Genomic DNA, 18,442 nt, shown 5'->3' with positions numbered 1-18,442 from the left:
CTCGTCCGGTCGAGGACCGATTGAGGGAGGCCAAAAATTTTCTCTCTCTCCCAGTGGCCTTCTCTTCCCGGTCAAGGTTGAACCTCAACCGGTTGAGGTCCGGTCGAGGACCGGTTGAGGTCCGGTTGAGGCCCAACGGTCACTTTCCCTAACGGCTAGTCAATCGGTCGACCCTTAGCTCGACCGGTCGAACCCCCAACAGCTAGTATGACTTTTTTCTTCTATAAAAAGGCTCCAAACTTCATTGTTTCATAAGCTAAACCTTCCCAAATCATTCTTGATTATATTTGAGCCTTGGAAGAGTGGTTTTGAGTGCACCATTGTTTCATAACTTACATATCTTTAGTGCACCATTCAATCCTAGTTTTTCTTGTATCTTTGAACCTAAAGTTCTATTACTAGGATTTTGAGAGATCATTATTTGTATATCTTTGTGAGGAATTTTCTCAAGTGAGGGATATCACTTGAGAGGTTGTTCAAGAGAGGGATATCTCTTGAAGAAGTGTAAAGGGTGCTTGGAGCTAAAAGTCCAAGAGGGTGAATTGGAAACATAATCCAATTGTAAAGAGATTGGAAGCTTGGTTGAAACTTCAAGATAGTGGAACCCTCACTTGGTTAGGAGGTTGAGGAGAGTGGACGTAAGCAAGGAAGTGTCGAACCACTATAAACTCTCGTGTTTGCACTCTCTTTTCCCTAACTCTTTTAAATTATATGCAATTGTGTTTATTTTGTTTATTATATATTTGCATATAATTGTCTCTTATTTTTGCATAGTTTAAATTTGTGAAAAAGAAACCATCACCCTATTTACCCCCCCCCCCCCCCCCCCCCCCCCCCCCCCCCCTCCCTCTCTAGGGTGATTACCATAGTTTGGATTAGCCTCAAATTTCTAACAATAACATTCTCTTCTTTTTATATTTATTATTATTATTATTATTATTATTATTTGGGATTTTTTTTTTTCACTTCTAATGTCAACACTCTTCAAACTACCTCACTTTTGATATGAGATGTTTGTTCATCGAGAAAAAAATAAGTCTCAACTTTTCCTAAGAGGTGTTTGTTGCTAGAGGCAAAAAAAATCCTAAATAATAATCAAATAATACTAATAATAATAATAATTGTTAATTGATGTTGATAACATGACAAGTAAAATGGGTATTTTATGAATTAATTGATGTTAAATTATTTTTAAATAAATGAAGATAATATTGATTTAAAAAAATTGAGGTTATTTTTTTCATATATTTTCATATTAGTGAGTCAAAACTTATTTTTCCTTAATATGATGAGAGAAATTTAGAAGTACCTTTTTTATTTTTTATTATTATGGATTATAGCAAATAGAATTCCATTAGTATATCAAGATAAATAAATAATCTTGATCTGGTTCCTAGATTAATTATTGGCCCTCGATGAGCCATATGAAGTGAAAATCTCACGTATGATTCTATAATAGCTATGTGAGCAATGATGTTATTATCAACTATGATCATCTAACTGTTCAAGTATAGTTGATATAGTTGAGGCATAGTCAAAATATGGTTTTTGGGTGGAACTTATGGCATCAACCTATAGGGTTTATTGTTTTTCTAATTTCTTCCTTAGCCCGAAAAATAACCTTTTGATTTACCATATATGTATATATTAAATTTGAATAATTTTAGTTTTATATTAAACAAAATAATTTTAATTTATTTTTATTATTTTTATTTTTGTTTATAATTTTTAATATTAATTGAAAATTTTAAGTTAAATATATAATATTTAATATAAATATAAAATAAAATTCATCATATGCATGTCGGTTCACATAACACCCTTCTTGGATAATGTAATTTTGTTCTTGAAATTTATATATTTAATCCTAATTTTACAGGATTATTTTAGATTTACGATTATTGTAAATTTTATTCTTAAAATTGAATACTTTTAATTAAAGTCAATAATTTGGCTTAACGATCGTCATATACGTGGCAAAAATTACCTCTTCCAAATGTGTTTGCTTCTTATTTTTCATATCAAATCGATATGGGCTTCGGTTTTCAATGAAATTAAAGATGTTTTATTTTTATTTTTTATTTTATTTTTGAAGAAGATTCTGCAAATATACAAATGAAACTCATAAAAAAATGAAAATAAAATAAAAAACCAAAGATATTTTGAACTGAATTGCCAGCTCTTTTGCATACAATTTTAGGTAAAGACGACAACATTTGTTATCAATTAAAACAAGTCCAAAGGCCAAAGTGCAATGAAAATTGAAGTTGAATTTGACCCCTTTTATAGCTAGGTTCACCCACACAGCCTCCGACCCTGCTTGTTTCTTAACTCTTATTTTAATTCATTTTCACAATTGCATATTAGTTTCATTTTGTTTTTTTCCAATAAAATAAAGTTTATCATATTCAAAATTCAATAATTTTCCCCCTAAAATCGTTAAAAATTAAATAAATAATACTTTCTCTCTCAAATTTGTTAAGTAAAAAAAATTAGACTGAAATAGAATATAATAAAATAAAAAACCTTAGCATCCAACTAAAATGCAAACTCAAAAGTAATTGGTATCAAATTTCAAAAACATTTGAAAAATTCTACATCAAAGTTGACAATTCAAAGTTAATTCTACCTTATTCAAACCTGAATACAAAAAAGAACCATTTGTTTTATAATGTTATGAAGTATTTGTAATTAATGGTACAATACTACTCTTTAACAAATTTACAAGCCAAAATATTAGATTTTAAATATGAGGGAAAAAGTATAAAATTCATTAAAGGTTAAAACGGTAATATGTATTTAATCCAAAAATAAATAAATACAACCAACACTCCGTATCTCTAAACTTTATTAAAATATATTTTGCCGCCTAATTGTTTTAGGTGTACAACGGGACGGCCTCTTCGAAAATGATGACTTAAGAGATGAACCCAAGATGAGTGTGTATGTCTCAAGGCATCGTCCTAAGGTGGGTGCATGTTATACCTGGTGATGGACATACCTTTAGCTTATCATTGCTATTCAATTGATTGTCACTTGAGATGATTAGTACTTTAGGCCTCATAATTTGCACTTAATCATAGAGAAATGAAAAATAGATGATTAAATTCGGGGGATTGGAAAATAATAGGATGCAATGAAAGCGAGCCACGTATGAGAGGGTATTTGGTTGTCTCTCACTGTATATGCGGAAACCTAAATGAATGAGGACATCGGCTGTCTCAATCCCTTTGAATTTCCCTGTCACATTTACAGATATGATATTTGTTGACCTCTTCTCTCTCTCTACATCTTTCTCTTTTATTGTACAGAGAATTTTGAGTTGTAGACAGACAATCGTCTCTCATCTTTCTTTCCCTAGAAAGTGATAGAAAATGCAAGAAAGCTCAAGAAGAGGAGACAAGGACCCTTTTTGTGTAATTCATAAGGTTCCTTCTGGTGATACCCCTTATGTTCGAGCCAAGCATGCTCAGGTGTGTTTTCAATTTTTTTCCTCTTCCCTTTTAGTTTTTTTTAATTTATATATATATATATATATATATATATATATATATATATATATATATATATATATATATATATATATTAATTTTTCTGTATTTTTTTTTTTTTTTTAGTTATAGATAGATAAATTTGACTAATTATGTTCAATGCTATTTGACAAGTGTTGACAATATTTGTGAGTTTTATTTTGTGTTTTGTTTTAGGTCAAACGAAGAATTTTAGGGATGAATAATTGAGGAAATTTAACAAGAGAAATTCAGGGGAATAGTCATATGAGTTTTTTTTATTTAAATAATTTTGTGTTTGAATGTGTTTTTTCCCGTGGGAGTATTTTGCCAAGTTTTTTCCTATCAAGTTTCTCCATAGAAGTGAGAATTGTCTTATTATCATATAGTTCTTTATTTTAATCAATTGGTATTAAAGTCGATGTTCCTTAACAAGGGATGGCAACGGGGTGGATATGGGACGGGGCACCCCTATCCTATTCCCATCCCAAAACATAAAACTATTTTCCATCCCCATCCCAAACCCGAGTCAGGGCGGGGTAAGCGTTCTCATTCCCGTTTTCAAACCAAAACTATAATCCCATCCCCATCTTTGGCAGATGCAAATATCAAATCCGTAATGAAATCTAGTTTCCAAAGAGAAATTATCACCTAAGATGCAACAAATTGCAATCAATTTGAAGGGAAAAAAAAAACCTATTTTTTTATCACAATGAACCCATAAGATTCAATTCAATATCCAAAACACTTAGATCAAATAGCAACAACCCACATTAATACAAACACCAAAAACCAATTTTTGATGACACCCATAAACATCTCTATAGAAAAAAAAAACTCAAATTACAAATCATATAATGATTCATTTGGCAGTCGAGAAAAAAAAATTAAAAAAAAAAAACCAACAATAAAAACACATTTGGAATTATAATAATGAGTATCACAGGATTCCAAATCAATGAAAAACGAATGGGGAAAAAACTCACATAGAGGTGGAGTGAAGAGTGAAGGCCATGAAAACTCTAAAATCTAGCACAACGAGATTGAGGAGGAGGGTTGTGGAATGGGGAGATGAAGGCATTGAGGAGCTTGAGAGCCATTGCAATGGGTGTGATTTTGGTTGAGTTCTGCCTTTGTGAGAAAAATCAACTCCATAAAGGCTTAGAGTGAGAAAAAGAAATAGAGAGAAGAATGTCTATGTGTTTGAGAAGATGAGAGAATACTGAAAATGAAGAGAAATATTTATAGGGGGGTTTATTGGTATATTGTAAGCGGGGTGGGGCGGGGCAAGTTATTACAAAACCTAACTCTGACCCAAACCTAATTCAGGTTTCAAAAAATAAACCCAAACCCGCCCGTTCCCCGATTAGTATACTGCTATACCTGCCCTAATAGGGGCAGAGCAAGGCGGGTAATCCGAAAAACCCATGAAGTTATCATCCCTATCCTTAACCATGGCATCATTGATATGTTTGAGAGGACTAGATCTCAAGAAGCCAACAGGAGAGTATTTGTCTCCCTAGAGAAAATTCAAAAAAACATGCAATGGCATCGGAAGTGCTTAAGGAGTTAATTGCTAGAAGTAACATAAAATATGACCAACTTGTTTCGAAGATGACGATAACCACTAGCAAAATAATAGGGTACCACCTTAGAATGATTGAAGCATAGCACACTTAGGTAATACAATAGGGTACCACCTTAGAATGATTGAAGCATAGCACACTTAGGTAATACAATAGGGTACCACCTTAGAATGATTGAAGCATAGCACACTTAGCTAATACAATGGGTTTTACTTGATTCGAAAAAATTAGTTTCCTAAAGTTTGACAAGGAGGATCCAAAGGGCCATATGTAGATGTAAACATTTTTTCAATTTTAACCAAGTAGCTGACATCCAAAAGGTGCAAATAGAAGCAATCCATATGGAAGGAAAGTTATTTGGTGGTATTAATGGTTTACAAAAATGTATGTAGAACCATTATGGGAAAAGGTTGCACAGATTGTTTGTGCTTTATTTAGTTCGGTTACATATGAAAATGCCTTAAACAATGCTTGCCAAGATGTATTATACTAAGTTTGAAGAATTAGCCAGTTGAATTTAAGACTTGTCTGACTCTTTCTTCGTTAGTTGTTTTGTTAGCAGCTTAAAAGAAGTTAAGGTTGGAATAAAAATGGTTTAAAAAAATTAAGGTAATAACATTTTTTTGATACCTTAATATTTTTTAACAGTTTTTAAAACTATTACTTTTTCAATAAAATTCTCAAGAGTTCTTATATTTTATATAAAAATCACTATTATTTTTCTATTTTAAAATTAAAACATAGAAAATGCATCCAAACAATCACTTAAACATTCTTTTTAATTTTTCATTTGTGAGTGCTTATTTTTAAATTTTGCTTCCTATTCATTACAACAGGAAGAAATTTGATTTTTCTCCTTTCTTTTACTATTTTTCATGCACTAAACGGTGTATAAGTGAAAAGATCCTACTTTTCCAAAAGCTTAAAAAGAAATGGCAAAAGTATCTCGTTCACAATTTGTCCTATGGTAAACTTTAGCATTAAATTCTAATATATAGTCTATAGACACCATCATTATTGCTCACATAGTCATTATCGCTAACCCAATTATTCAATTTTTTTTTAAAATGGCAATATTCATTTTTGCACTTATCATCGCCATAACTTGAAAGTTAGCGAAAGTTGTAATTGCTCATATGTGATACTACTTTATTTGACTTCAAATTGAGTTGATATATATTATTAGACTATTACTTAAAGAAAGTAATAGCTAGTCTAAAATTTGTTTCATTTCCAATGTATGATTTATACATTAAAGCCTTCATACTCAATGTGTAGAATGACTAAGATATCTTTAAATGGTCTTGCATGCATTTCTCTTTAGTAATTATTAAGCCTCCAATATTAATCAAGAAATTAATGGGTAATTTTTTGTATTTATGATTATGCATGGAAGCTCAGTTAGTTGAGAAGGATCTTGAAGCAGCCATAATATTGTTTCAGAAGGCAATAAATGTAGGAGACAAATTAGACAGTGCAGTTAAAGACATGGCCGTAGTGATGAAACAACTAGATCGAACTTAAGAGGCCATTGAAGCCATCAAGTCTTGTAGAGGTCTTTGTCCCAAACGAGCATAAGAATCACTTGATAATGTCCTCATCGACTTATACAAGGTATATAACCTAAATATTCTATCAAAACCAAATTATGCATGGAAAATATCTCATATATTAATGGAAGTGAATGGACAATACATGTAGAAATGTGGGAGAATAGATGAGCTTATCGATTTGCTAAAACAAAAGTTGAGGTTGATCTACCAAGGAGAGGCCATTGATGGAAAAGCTACCAAGACTGCTCGCTCCCATGGTAAAAGGTGTCAAGTTTCCATCGAACAAGAAACTTCTAGAATGCTAGTAAGTTCTCTTTTCATCTTAAAAAAAGCTTTTCTAGTCAATGTTAAAACTTTAGTCAAAATTAGCTTCTCATACATTATTCATATGATAGTTTAAATTTTAGGGTTAGTTAATAGATTAATAAGGTCTCAAATTCTTATTTGGTTACTTCTTTCTTTAGAAGGTGATATATTCTAACCCCACTGCCTATATATTTCCTTGGTTCATGGAGTCCAAATATGACTTTCCAGGAAAAGGGCATTGTTGGCTTATTACTTAACAGCTTCATTCCTGGAAAAACCAGAGGAGTGCAACATAACTGAATAACATAACATCAACCCTTAACTGAATATCTTACACCCAAATGCATTTTGGTTTATATCACAGGGCAATTTGGGCTGGCCCTACATGCAAAAATCCAACTACATGGCAGCCGAGGTGGTATATAAGAAAGCCCAAATGATTGATTTGGATGCGAACAAGGCCTGCAACTTGGCCCTTTGCCTCATAAGCCCGATACACCGAGGCCCATTCGGTTCTTAATGAAGTATTGCAAGGTAAAATTCCAGGCTCCAAAGACTGCAAGGCCCAGAATCGGGCTCAAGAACTGATGCTAGAGGTGTGCGCCATGGACGACGTTGAAGTTTGCGAGGCTTGATCTTGAAGATGATTTTATTGATGGGCTTGAGAAGGTGTTGAGTGAATGGGCTCCATTGAGAACAAAGAGGCTCCCAATCAAGCCAACTAGCATGCTAAGGTTTTGGTATTGCTCTCTGGTCTATGAAGTTTATATGGAGATGATAAATTGGAGGTGGTATTCAGTGGAAATGATGTACCTACAGATTTGAAATTTTACGAATAAAGGTTATTTTACCAAGGTAACTATGTTTGGTGCATCCATAATTTTTTAGGATCGGTTTAAATCAAGGAAAAGAAGCATATATTATAAATTAAATTCCATATATTTTTATATCATTCTTTCTTTGTATAAAATGGAATATGGACTTACTATTATTTTTTCACTATTCTTCACCTTTTTATTATTTTCTTTTGTTTAAGGAGTATGATAAAAGATATTCATTGATTTTAACTTATTATTATTTTTAACTATTGTTGATTTAATTTTTTTATTATTTTCCTTTCCTTCTACTTCTTTTCAATCTTTTTCATAATCCAAATAAAAATTTAACAAAAATTTATTTTAGGAGAAAATTATATATATATATATATACATGTGATTTAAAAATAATTTTTTATTTTAAAAATGAAAAACTATTTTTAAAATATTCATAACATTGTTTTATCGTTTTTAAGAACAAAAGGAAAATAATAATAATAATAATAATAATCAAAACTATAAAAAAACTAAGTAAAATTGAATCTGATATCATTTTTTTTCCCTGTTGATGAGGTCTAAAAAGAACTTAACCAATTTTGATCTAACCCAAAATTGAACAAACAAGAAACCGAACAAATAAGGAAAGGGGTACTTTCAGATTTTTGGTTGGAAGCGTGATAATTACCGTCCTTAAAGTAAATCCATCCTTCTCGAGTATTAACCTTGGTGTAGTAAAGAAACCAGGGTCCTTCCTCCAAGATTCAACAACCAATAAACCTAGCCTTAGGTGCACACCGTTGGCCAAGTTTGGTACAACTCGAGCAAATAGAAAGTTCCTCCAAGTGAAGATTAGATGAATTGACTGCAATCAAGATGCAACGGAGTTCGGATATTACAGTAAAGTAGGACTGTAATAAGAATGCAGCAAAGTTCGGTATCACAGTAGAATAGGACTGCAATCAATGGTTGTAAGAAAGCAATGACAACAGTAGCAAGGTTGTGGTCGTAGCAAAAAAATAAATAAAATAATGGTTGTAGCCAATCACAGATGAAGATCACTGTGTATGGCTGCAGTGAAACGATCTTATATGGAACTGATGATGATTGCAGTAGACTGAACTCAGATATGGAGATGGTTGTAGGATCGAACTCAAGGATGGTGATGGTTGAAGGTCCTATAAAGGCAAAGCTTTTTGTAAAAAGGGGGTCTCCCCATGCAGGATGGGGCCATTCCCATTGGAATGGGCTTGGCCCCTGGGTGCGAGACTCCCACTTACCTCTCCACAAGCCCACGAGGGTAAGGTAGTAGGATTCAATATATACCCCACATGAAGAGCTTCTCCTTTCCTGATGTGGGATTGGAGCTTCTGTTTTTGACACTTTAAAACACACTTACATACTCTTGCTACATAGCATACCTAGAGATAATAAAGCATGTATTTCGGATTGCCTCCCATCAAGTCGTCTTTTTGTGATAGACTCTCACACCTATATATATATATATATGTGTGTGTGTGTGTATACATGGAGAGGAAAAGCAAAGAGAGTCAGGAGTGATAACCAGGATAGGGAGAAGACAAGTAACTGTTGAGATATTAAGAATGCTTTCCTTATATCATTATTTCCTTATATCATTTAGTGTTTAGATATTAGGAAAGTTAAGATATTATGAATATTGAGATATTAGGAAAGTTGAGATATTAGGATATTAGTTGTTATTTCCTTATATTATTCTTTCCTTGTATCATTCTTTCCCATTCTTAGAATGGTGATTACCCTCTATATATACTCTGTACATGAACAATGAAAGTATGAATGAAAAACTATCATTCATCAATTTGAAGAGTAACATGCAATTCCTTTGTATTTCTTTCCATATTCCACTTTCTAGAAGTATTGATATTTCTAGTTTAAATGCAATCTAAGATTCTAGTTTATTCCTTTGCATTTTTCCTAATAACCAAGTTTATATTTTCTTGAATTATTTTCCTTGGTAGTTACAATGAAGCATGCTGCCATGAGTGACTAATTTTCAAGGCCAGTGTGAAGAGAGCTTAGGTGAGAGCTTAGGTCACTCTGCCTAAGCTGCTTACTAAAGACTTAGTGATTTGATCAATTCAAGGAGAAAATCATTTCATAAAAGAGGCTTGGGTTTTGTTGATGAAACTACCACTCCAAGTAGTGGTAAAACAATATTTGTCAAGCCTTGTAAAGGAGTGTTCCCTAAGAAAACTCTTTCTAAACTGAAACTTCATTGCACTCATTGCACTAAAATGGGACACACGGTTGATAGATGTTATACTAGGATGTTTGAGAGTTTCCAAATAAAGTTGACCAACTTAATGAATGAATCATTTACCTTGAGAAATAGGTTGTTGCAATGAGGCAAGAGAGTGTTCAAGAGGGATTCAAATGTCCCTCTTCGTAGTGGTTTCCAATGAGGCACTTCTAATGGAACGACCAAAGTCACAAGTGTCAAACAAATAAGGATGAAAAAGAATGAACTTAATTGTCTTACTGTTTACATTGCGCTTAGCGCTAGTGAGTCACACTCATGGTACTTTGATAGTGGTTGTTCACATCATATGATAGGTAATAGATCATTTTTCACTAATTTCTCTAAATTTGATGGAGGAAATGTGACTTTTGATGATGGTAATGTTGCTTGTGTGAAAGGGAAATGCACAATTTGTTTTCCTGGCATCCCTAACCTTGAAGAGATCTTGTATATGGAAGGATTGAAAGCTAACTTGATTAGAATTAGTCAAATATGTGACAAGAAGTTCAATGTTCAATTTTCACAAAATTCATGTAAAGTGGTTGATTTGAATGGAAATTGTGTGATGATTGGATTGAGAACTTCAGATAATTGTTATGTTGTTTGTCAAAATCCTTCTTCCTCTTCTTCTTCTCCCTTTGTGTGTGGTAGTTCAAAAGTTGAATCAATTGATTTGTGGCACCGTAGGTCAGGTCATTTAAACTATTGTGACTTGATACAAGTTGCTAACAATGAAGTCATCAAAGGGACTTTTAAGCTTGGAAAACCTTCCAATCCTATTTGGGGTACTTGTCAAAAGGGAAAACAAACTAACAAACTAGAAGTACCCATAAGAGAGTTGATGAAATTGTGACCTCTAAACCCTTAGAACTATTACACATGGACCACATGGGGCTAATGAAAACTGAGTTTAGGTGGCAAGAAATACATTTTGGTGATGCTTGATGACTATTCTAGGTATGCATAGGTTACATTCCTAAGAGATAAGAGTGAGGCTTTCATAAATTTCAAGGCCATTGGATTGAAAATTCAAAATGAAAAAGGGTGTCCCATTGAAAGAATTAGGAGTGATAGGGGGAGAGAATTTGTTAATTCTAATTTTCTAGAATTTTTTCATTCTCTAGGAATCAAACATGAGTTTTCCACCCCTAGAACTCAACAAAATAGGATAGTTGAAAGAAAGAATCGTGTCCTTCAAGAAATGGCCCAAACAATGTTAAATCAACATGAACTTCCTACATATATTTGGGCTAAAGCCATCAACGCAGCTTGTGATACTTCCAATAGGATTCACTTATGTTCTCACACTAGGAAGACTTGTTACAAGCTGTGGAAAGGAAAGAAACCTAGTGTGAAGTACTTTAGGGTGTTTGGAAGTAGATATTATGTCTTGAAAGATCATAAAAAATTTAGTAAGTTTGAGACTAAGAGTAAGGAAGTGATATTCCTCCAAAAGTTGGGCATATAGAGTGTACATTTTGAGTTCAAAATGTATAATGGAATCAATTAATGTGATTGTGGATGATCTAGGATCAAAGTCAAGAGAGTGTCATGAGGATAGAATTGATGTGTCAAAAGATATTGAATTGATTGAAGAAAAATCTGAAAATGAAAAGTTCAGTGAAGAAGAAGAAAAAAAAGAAGAGCAAGGAAAGAAATGAGATAGGTGGAGAACTGAGTCATCAAAGAAAAATAAGTCAAGGTTACCTAAGAACCATTCATTGAGTAATGTGATTGGGAACTATGAGGATAACATGGTACCAAGGAGACAATCCAAGCTAAATGAGATAAGTTATGTTTGCTATACCTCTCAAATTGAACCAAAAAATTTTGAAGAAGCCTTGAATGATGAAGATTGGGTAAAGGCTCTTCATGAAGAGTTAAATCAATTTTCTAGAAATGAAGTTTGGTTCTTAGTGCCTAGGCCAAAAGTTGTGAATGTCATTGGAACAAAATGGATTTTCAAAAATAAGATGGATGAAAATGGAATGATTGTGAGAAATAAAGCTAAGTTGATTACTCAAGGGTTTCAACAAATTGAAGGAATTGATTTTGATGAAATCTTTGCTCCAATTGCAAGAGTACTTGAATCCATTTGAATACTACTCTAAGTTGTAGCTTGTGTATGGAAATTTAAATTGTTTCAAATGGATGTCAAGAGTGCCTTTCTTAATGGGATCCTCAATGAAGAAGTGTATGTGGAGCAACCCAAAGATTTTCAAGACCCTAGGTACCCTAATCATGTCTATAGACTTAGAAAATCTCTTTATGGCTTAAAGTAAGCTCCTAAAGCTTGACATGAAAGACTCACATCCTATCTTCTTAAAAAAGGATTCGTGAGAGAGGGAGTGGATCGAACATTATTCATTATAAGAAATAATGAAGTGTTCTTAGTAGCACAAATCTATGTGGATGACATAGTGTTTGGCTCTACCTCCAATGAGTGTGCTCTAGATTTTTCCAAAGAGATGAAAAGTGAGTTTGAAATGAGCATGGTAGGAGAATTGACCTACTTTCTTGGTTTCCAAGTGAAACAACTCAAGGATGGGATTTTCTTATCCCAATCCAAGTATGTAAGGGAACTTGTCAAGAAGTTTAGGCTTGATTTGGGCAAACATTTTAGGACACCAACGCCTACCAACCTAAAGCTAAGTAAGGATAAGTCTAGAAAAATAGTAGAGAAAACATTGTATAGGACCATGATTGTTTAAGATAGAGCCCTTAAAAGCATGACCTGATGTAATAAACTCTTGTTTTTTATTATCTATTTAATAAAGTTTCATCTTACTTTTATCTATCATTTTTCCATGAATTATATCTTATAATCATTATGGCCTACATTTTTTGCATTGTACATGATTTGGGTGCATTAGGAGTTGCATGAAATATCCAAGTCACGGGTTCCTTGCAAATAGATGACTTGTTCACAATCAATTCATGGGTCTAGGCAACCCATTAGAGGTTGTAGTGCACAACCTCCTAATTGAAGGAATAGTTGGTATTGGCTATTGAGAAGGGTTTCCCATGGTATGTGCACTAATGTGTATGGTTACACATTGGACAAGACCTACAGTGAGTCATAACTTAAGGCTATCAAGTAGTCATGACCTCACCAAACTGTTTCATTGTGTTGTCTCTCAACCTTGAGAGAATATTAATCTTGTACTAAAGTTATTAATGACTTTGACATATGGATAAGATCGTAAGTTGATCATGTATTCCCTATGGATTGGGTCATTGTTGATGGAAACCAGTAGCAATAGGTATACTTAATAGAAGCACCATGATATCTTTTGGGATTGAGACAGTGTATCCCCTTAGGTTATCCTAAAGAGGTGTATTCATGGAAACTGTGGTCATAATAGTTCCTTAAGTGGAACTTGACATAGGCTTTTTGAGAGCTAAGATATGTCAATTGAACACACAATAGAAGGATTTGTAACTCAAGGATCGTAAAGGTAGTCTTGAAAGACTGGTAGCTTTCACCTTGTTAGACTATGGACACTAGTTCATGAGGAGATTAAACAAAATGAATAGTAGGTAACGAACCTGAACATTGGTATCTTGTTGTTATTTACATAGGATACTGGAGTTCAAATGATTCTTTGTAGTGAGATGTTGAATCAACTTTAAAATTGGATTTAAAGAGAGCCAGTATTCTTATGGGTCCCAATAGTCCCTGCTCTAAGCTCATATACCTTGTTGGCATGGATTATGAGGGTTGGATTGGCTCTAGGTTTACTTTTGTGCACAAGGGTATTTTGATAATTATGCAAGGTTGCATAAGGATAAGTGAACAAGGTCTTTAGATTGGGCTAATTGATTAATTAGTGGGCCCTATTGGGTTAATTAATCAATTAGAACCCATTTTAGGCTAGATTATGTGACCCAAGCCCATGTGGGCTCAAGTCACTTAAGCCTACTTAGGAACCCTGTAAATACCCCCTAGGGGTTAGGGTTTCTATAACTTTTGTCTTCCACCATCTAAAAAGATAGAGAGCCATAGCCTCCACCATCTTTTTCTCCCCATCGGAAGTGTGCCAAGATCAAGGTTCGAGTCATCGAGCGAAAAACTTCAGGTTTACGAGACTTCTGCAATTTCGTTATTCATCTTCACCACGTGGATTTGATTTGGGAACATCTTAATATGATGTATGGTCTTTGTATCACCTTCTAAATCCTTTTAATTTTTAAAATGTTATTTTTCCACTGTGAATAGGATTTAGAAAAGGCCTAGGATAGTTATGCATGTTCCTAACCCGATCCAGGCTTGGGAATTAGAGATATCCAAGTTTTTCCCATTAAATTGGTAACCTCTTATGCCTCACTACTAGTAGACCGAACATAACTTTTAGTGTTGAAGTGTGTGCTAGGTATCAAGCATGTCTTAAGGAATCTCATCTCATAACTTTTAAGCGCATCATTAGGTACATTGTTGGTACATAAGAGTTAAGCCTTTGGTATCCTTTGGACACTCATTTTGATGTAGCTTGCTACACTGATGTCGATTGGGTTGGAAATGTGGATGATAGGGAAAGCACTCAAGTGGATGTTTTTATATTGAAAATTGCTTGGTTGCTTGGATGAGTAAGAAACAAAACTTTGTTTCACTCTCCACAACTAAAGCAAAATACATTGCCACCAATAGTTGTTGTTCTCAACTTTTATGGATCAAACAAATGTTGAGAGACCATGGAATATATCAAGGAACCATGGTTGTGTTTTGTGACAATACTAGTGCGATCAACATCTCCAAGAACCCTATTCTTCACTTTATGACAAAACACATTAACATTAAACATCACTTCATTCATGACTTAGTTGAAAACAAAGTTGTATCCTTGGAATATGTTCTAATAAAAGGTCAAATTGTTGATATTCTCTCTAAACCTTTGGAAGTGTCTAGGTTTGAATCACTGAGAAGATCCATAGGTTTTATGCAAACTCAGTTGACTTCCTTTAGAACTTGTCTAAGACATCTTCTTACATAATCTTCGAGTCCTAATTGTCTTCCTTAGTTCCTAAATGTCATCAAGTTGATGTTCTTTTTGTCTTAGTTCAAATTTTCTCAATTTTTCATCACAATTGTTGAGTTCATGTGAGTGACATGCTTATTCATTTTTCTTAAAATTCAGATTGACTCATAATGATCTTAAAAGCTTTAAGATGTTTTCATCTCCATGGCTTAATTGATAAGCATGATATTGAGTCTTTACTATTTTGATTTGGTTAGATAAACTACAAAAGATTAGCATTGTTTCTTTTAAGTGAGTAAAAACTCATTGTTGGACCTTGTGAGTGCATAAATGGTGAATAATGCTCTTTAAAGTCTAAATGTAAACGTATGCCTATCTAATGAGCATTAAAAGTGAGTAAAGTCACTCGAAATTTTCTAGAGTGTTTGAGATTGTCGTACCTGGATTGTTCGCCCTCTTTTTTAATTAAAAAAAAATGAAAAGAAAATAAAAGAAAAGAAAAAGAAAAATATTAAGTTTCCCATAATGGTTATGACACCTTGGCAATGTTTCAAGTGTAAAAACCTCCATTGCAAAATTGGGACATCCCTTATGTTGTGTTGTTGTAAAGGCCACTTTAGTGATCCTCAAGTCAAAAATGGGTCCTAAAGGTGAAGCTTATGTTTTTGTAATCATTTCAATGCTCAATGTCAAAAGCAAATGATGTATGAATTTTATTTATTTATTTATTTATTTATTTTTGGATGTGAATAGGTTGTGTTAAACAGAAATCCGGCCAAGAGAGGTGCAAATTGACTTCATAGAACATCATCTTGAATTTTTCTCAGAAAGAAAAGTGTCTTGAAAATGATTTTTTGCTTTATGGGTGGATATATGTTTATAAGTGGAAAGTAATTAATATTCTCACTGTTTCATGGTGTCATGAGTGAGTCTTCTTTAAGCTTAAGGTTCCTTGTTAGAATGTTGATAATCATTTGTTTTTTTACCTATTCATATGATAAATTTGGAAGGTTCCTCAATCTCTATGTTTATTAATTTGTCTAATGCTAAGCTCTTGATAGCATTTTTTATCAATATGAATCAATACTACCTCATTAACTAGAAGATAAGTGTGTCATCCTCATGTTTCTCAGCTTTGTTGAATCATTTTTTGGTCTTTGGAAAGCTTTTTTATGTGCTCATGAACGAAATGTGGATCAATCCATCAAGATCAATATCATGTTGCTCCAGCACTTAGATTTTTCTATTAAAAGTTTCCTATATTTAAGTTGCAAAGTTTTTTCCACTAAGAGCACATGAACGAAACCTGGATCAATCCACTAAGATCGATGTCTCTTATTCCATTTCTCTCACACACACTTAGCCATTTTTTTTTCTATTTTGGCTTGTTCAAGCCTATGCTATTTTACATCACTGAGAGCACATGAATGAAAGTTGGATCGATCCACCAAGATCAATACCACTTGGCTTTTAATGGAAAATTCCCATCTTATCCCAGTTGTGTTTACTCATGCTTGTTAATGTTCGAGGGGTATTTTCATCATTTTATGTTTAAAAAAATTGAAAATTTTGAAAATCCCCAAAATCAATTTTTCTATTCTCATTTATCTCAAAAGCCCTAACATGTTCGTTCTAGAGAAAAGAACCTTTCTTATCAATGTTTCCTCTCTGGCCATCGTCAATCTTTAGTTCCAGCCATTTCCATCAAAAATCATTGTTGTCGAACTGTGCTCTTTCTCCTACCACCAGAATCATCTTCCGACCATTGTTGTCAACTTTCTCTTTTGGATATTTTAGTCAGATTCTCCTTAAGCCAGTGTCGATTTACACAACTAGTTCACTCCAACCATTGTTGTTGCCAACCATTACTGTGAGCGTCGTTTTATCATTATTATCAGTTTTTCTGGCAAGTTTTTCTTGCTGTCATGTTTGTCCCAGCACATCCTTTCCAACCTTTGTTGCTGAAAATCTAGATATGTCCTTAGGATTAGGATTGTCGATCTACACATCACATCCATTCTAGCTATTACCGCCAACATGTGTTCCATTTCTTATTGTAAACATCTTTTCCAACAAGATCTTCCTCTAATCAAGTTCATTTCAGTACCATTAGTCAGCCTATCTTCGCCATTCCCAAATCAGTTATTCTCCAACGTTCGTGTCTTTAGTGCAGCTTACTTACAAAAGTTCTCTTTGGCAATCCTTGCTATTGGGTCTATAGTTTTACTTCCTCTAGTTTTTTAAAAAAAAAAAAAAAAAAAATTCTCACAATAGGACGTTTAAATGGGATTTTTCATCTATAATTTTGTTTCATTCTTTGGTTACTTCATTTTTTATATTTTCTACTTAGAACTATGTCGTTGAAGTGTCGTAGGAACAAAGCCCCTATTAAAGGGTCATCCTTTAAGACCTGAAATGGTGATCAGGATGAGAATTTACCTATCAATCAACCTATCCAAACTCTTAGTATCCTTAAGGCTCCTATGAAAGCATCCATTGATGGGATACCTTTCAATGCTTTCCCGGCGAAGTTCTGTAGAGACTTGTATACCAAAGTTTATCATCACAAGTCTTTTGTTCTTGAGAGACAAATTCACCTAGACTCATTTAAAGACACACAAATTCCTGCATTATTTGAAGAACTAGATTGGCTTCCTCTAGCGGGCTTCACTAGGACAATTTTTGCTCCCACCATTCGTATATTCTATTTGAATATAATTGAACATGACTTGGATGAGTCCTACCTCCAATCAATTCTTTTTGGAATAGTTTTAAGGTCACTCCAAAGGTAGTTGTTAAAGTGTTGGGCATCCCATTGGTTGATGCACCCTCTATGAGTGAATTGGAAATCACTTTGAAGCTATTGGATAGAGTTTCAATTGATTTATGAGGGGAGGTACATGGTCAGTTAGGGTCGATCGTTCACATTGGTAGCATATCTTGTCCTACATGGGTGTTGATGACATTTCTAACATATTCAGTTTATCCATCCTCTCACCAGGCAGATATTTGTAAGAGGGTCTGTATTCTCTTATCCCAAATTCTTCATCAAGAACCCATCAACCTAGCCACTTGCATCATAGATAAAATGATACTTAGAAGAGATCCTTTTGTGCCTAAGAATGAGGTTCTTATAACATTTTAATCACAAAAATTTGTCAAAGGGTCAAGGTGGAATTTCCTACAAATTCATCATTTCTCAAATCAATGGGTCTCATTAATATCTTATCTTGGAATTGAAGTCAATGACAAATTGAAGATGCTTTTGTTCCTAGGAAGAAAGTGTGTCATCCTAAAAGTAAGAAAAAAAAAGTGGTGAAGATGACTCAGATTCAACTATAGGCTCAAGTGTCCTAGCTCAACTAAGTGTTAGGTTTTATGCCTTGGATGACAAAATTTCTGCATAGTCCACTTTGTTT

At 33.6% G+C, this 18,442-nt stretch overlaps 1 pseudogene; it reads left to right on the top strand.

The window, feature by feature from the left end:
- Positions 1-3,374: 3,374 nt before the first annotated feature.
- LOC117918145 lies at positions 3,375-9,070 on the top strand (annotated as a pseudogene).
- The last annotated feature ends 9,372 nt before the right edge of the window (positions 9,071-18,442 follow it).

This window comes from Vitis riparia, chromosome 7 (genome assembly GCF_004353265.1).
Source record: "Vitis riparia cultivar Riparia Gloire de Montpellier isolate 1030 chromosome 7, EGFV_Vit.rip_1.0, whole genome shotgun sequence".
Lineage (NCBI taxonomy): Eukaryota > Viridiplantae > Streptophyta > Magnoliopsida > Vitales > Vitaceae > Vitis > Vitis riparia.
The sequence above is the reverse complement of the archived record's forward strand: the minus strand, read 5'-3'. Positions and strand labels throughout refer to the sequence as shown.